Genomic DNA, 3,484 nt, shown 5'->3' on the forward strand with positions numbered 1-3,484 from the left:
ACATCGACCGTGTGGGTGATGCATTGTCACTGATCCCCCAAACTAAGACCTTGGGCAAAGACGCAGAAAATAACTTACGATAATATTTTCCCTTGCAGCTAAAATTTTTTCTGTAAGAACAGAAGGCATTGGAAAAAAAAAATTTGCATTACGCTTTTCTTGCCTCTGCTTCGAAAAATTATCTTAGTTACGATTGGATATTAAAAAAAATCTTGGTGATGACAAAAAACTGATCTTAAGTTGAGGAAAAAAAAATAAACGTAAAACAAGGGAAATTTACGCACTTTCGCGTCAAGTCCGTCCTGTGAAAATAATCTTAGTTATGGCAGGAAAATGATACCAAGTCTGTTTGTTAATGTAAGTCCTGGAAATCGAAACAGAACCCCATCAATTTTCTCTCGCCTTTATAACAATGAGGCACCTTTGGATTTTATTCCCGCTACCTTCAGACTACTTTATTGATGAGAGAGAGAGAGAGAGAGAGAGAGAGAGAGAGAGAGAGAGAGAGAGAGAGAGAGAGTTAAAAAATATTGGCAACATTTTCTCCCGGACAAATTCCTGCACAAATAGGCAATCAGGACTTAAGCCTCCACGGTAAGAACTTGCACTATCGTACCTCGAGGACGATTCTCTCTCTCTCTCTCTCTCTCTCTCTCTCTCTACTTTTTGCTCTCGTCAAATTCTTTCTCGAATATCTATTGGAAATGTAAGCCAACGCACGAACGGATCTCTCTCTCTCTCTCTCTCACATCAAATTCTTACACAAATATCTAATGGCAACGTAAGCCAAGACACGAAGGGATTGATTTAAAAGTTGATGTTGATAATGATGATGATGATGATGATGATGATGATGATGATGATGAAAATGGTTTGGAAATTTCAAGACTGAACTAAAAGCATCGTATCACTTTGCTGGTGGAATTTGCTTTAATCATTTCGGGAGTGTTATCTCAGCCAAAAAAAAGAAAAGAAAAAAAAAATCTGGTGGAACTAAAGATACATGAAAAAGATTGTGAGAAAGAGAGAGAGAGAGAGAGAGAGAGAGAGAGAGAGAGACATTTCTGCGCTTCGGTTTTATGCCATTTTTCCACTTCATTTCCCTCCAGTCTGGTTTCAATACATTCCCCTGGCTCTACTATCTTTATTTTTTATCTTTCATTTTGCTCCAGGTTTTCTCCCATTTATCTTCACTTCTGCTCTCTCACATTTCCATTTTCATTTTCATTTCTACTCTCTCTCTCTCTCACACACACACACACACACACACACACACACACACACACACACACACACACACACACACACACACACACACAATTTTACGTTTTCATTTTTGTTCTGTCTGTCTGTCTGTCTCTGCCTCTCTCCAGCGTCACTTCTCTCCCCCGTGCCTCATTCCCCCTGATAACGTCTCTCTCCTCTTCATCTCTCTTCCTCTTGTCTTCTTTCCCTCATCTATTCTCCTAATGTCTGTTTTATCGCCATTTCTCTTACAAATAACTCTTTCTCTTTGGCTTGGGGGGGAGAGAGAGAGAGAGAGAGAGAGAGAGAGAGAGTAATATGCAGAATAAATCGCTAAAGAAGAGGTGCTTGAACTCCCTCCCTCCCACACCAGCCGACGCGTCTACTTTCCTTGTGTTTGCAGTAAAAATAATGGCCAGTACACCTGCGGTCTTCAACACGGCCGGACCTCTCCACTAGGGAGCGCTAAGCCGTATCTTAACACGCTGATTTAGCACGAGTACGCTAGAGGACCGACAGTAACAGGGGAGGATCCAAGGTTAAGGAAGCTTCCTAACACCTCCTTAGCGATTTATTTTTTTACATGAGTTGTCAATATCCTTTTGTACGTTAGTAATGCATAGTATGGCGATACTGGAATTATCTGTGTAACACAGATGAAGACAGCAGGGTGAAATGAACAAAATAAATCGCTTCGGAAAAGGTGTTAGGGAGCTTCCTCAGCTGATGAGAATAAGGACACTTGCGACGTTTTTGTTTTCTTTCTTTCTTTTTCTTTCTTTATTATATGTGTTTATTTAGTTTTGACGTCCGTTTTATTTTCATTTACTATTTTATTTTGATATCTATTTTTGATTTATTTTCGTTTTGCAACCATAGGATTTTCAGTTTAGGGAAGGCGTGTCGTGCTTAAAAGGTTTACTAAGACTTCATCTAACCCCTCTACTTCCGTAAGTCCCTCCTAACAGTATTAAAAATCACCTGAAGTTAGCAAGAATTATGTACAAAAATAGGCCAGGGGTAAATAATGTCACTACGATGATGATAAAGGGTAAATGAGTGCGTGGGAAAGCCAGGTAAGGATGCTGAGAAGGTTTGTGAACTGACTGGAGATAGGGAACTGACTGGAGACAGGGAACTGACTGAAGATAGGGAACGTAATGGAGATAAGGAATAGACTGAAGATAGGGAACTGACTGGAGATAGGGAACTGAATGGAGATAAAGATTGGGACCGACAGGAGGTAGGGAACTGACTGGAGACAGGGAACTGCCAGGAGATAGGGAATTGACTGGAGATAGGAAAATGACAGGGGATCGAGCTGAATAAACTATGTACGTAGGAACACATAACAAGGATCTGGCACTCTCTCCTCTCTCCCTCCCCCCTTCCCCAGGTACTGCCCAATATTTATCTGCAAACAGTCTCGGAACTCCGATGAAAGGAGGGAGGACTGGGCCTGGGATATTCTTTTTCCTCTGACGCACGTCCCGAGAGAGACTAAGGGCTATAGTGTAGATCCCTCGGCTCAACGGAACAGGGGAAGCAGGGTTAGGATATAATGAATGGCGATTGCTTGTCTTTTATCTGGTCTTGTCTTCATGTTTTTCCTTTACTTTTTGGCCTCTGTGTTTATTGTTTTCCTTTAATCTTTTCTTATCCAACTGTCTTCCGTTTTCTTGTCTCCTATCGTCTTCTCTTTTCTTGTTCTGTTTATCTCTCTTCTTGATTCTGCCTTATCTTCTATTTCCTTTTACGTCTCTTCATTTGTTTTTCTTGACTTCTGCCATGTCTTCTGTCTATTCTTTTTCTCTTATTTTTGTGTTGTCTTCCGATATTCTCTCTCACTGTATGGAACCAAACGCCGACTTCTCTTCTTCGATCATTTTCTCTCTTATCTTCTTATCTCCTCTTCTGGCTATTCCTTGTCTTCTTCTCTCTACAATCTCCTCATATATTCTCTTTTTCTTTCTATCTCTTACTATCTTCCTCCTAACCCTGACCCACTTGAAGAAGCAGAAGACTGGAAGGACGTCAATTGTCAAGAGGACCCAACATCGATCCAGAATGATAATAAGTTAGGTTAATGACGGGTGGCAGGAGGGAGGGATGCCTGAAGAGGGACGGAGGGATCTTCTTTTACAGGGTCATTAATGGTGTTTTCAGACTGCTGGTGATCATACTAACGTGAGATCGAACCCACGCTGGTGTTAGGTTAATGACAGGTGGCATGAGGGAG

The sequence above is a fragment of the Coenobita brevimanus genome, chromosome 95 (assembly GCF_032717465.1).
Source record: "Coenobita brevimanus isolate Jiangsu-jjx chromosome 95, ASM3271746v2, whole genome shotgun sequence".
Classification (NCBI taxonomy): domain Eukaryota; kingdom Metazoa; phylum Arthropoda; class Malacostraca; order Decapoda; family Coenobitidae; genus Coenobita; species Coenobita brevimanus.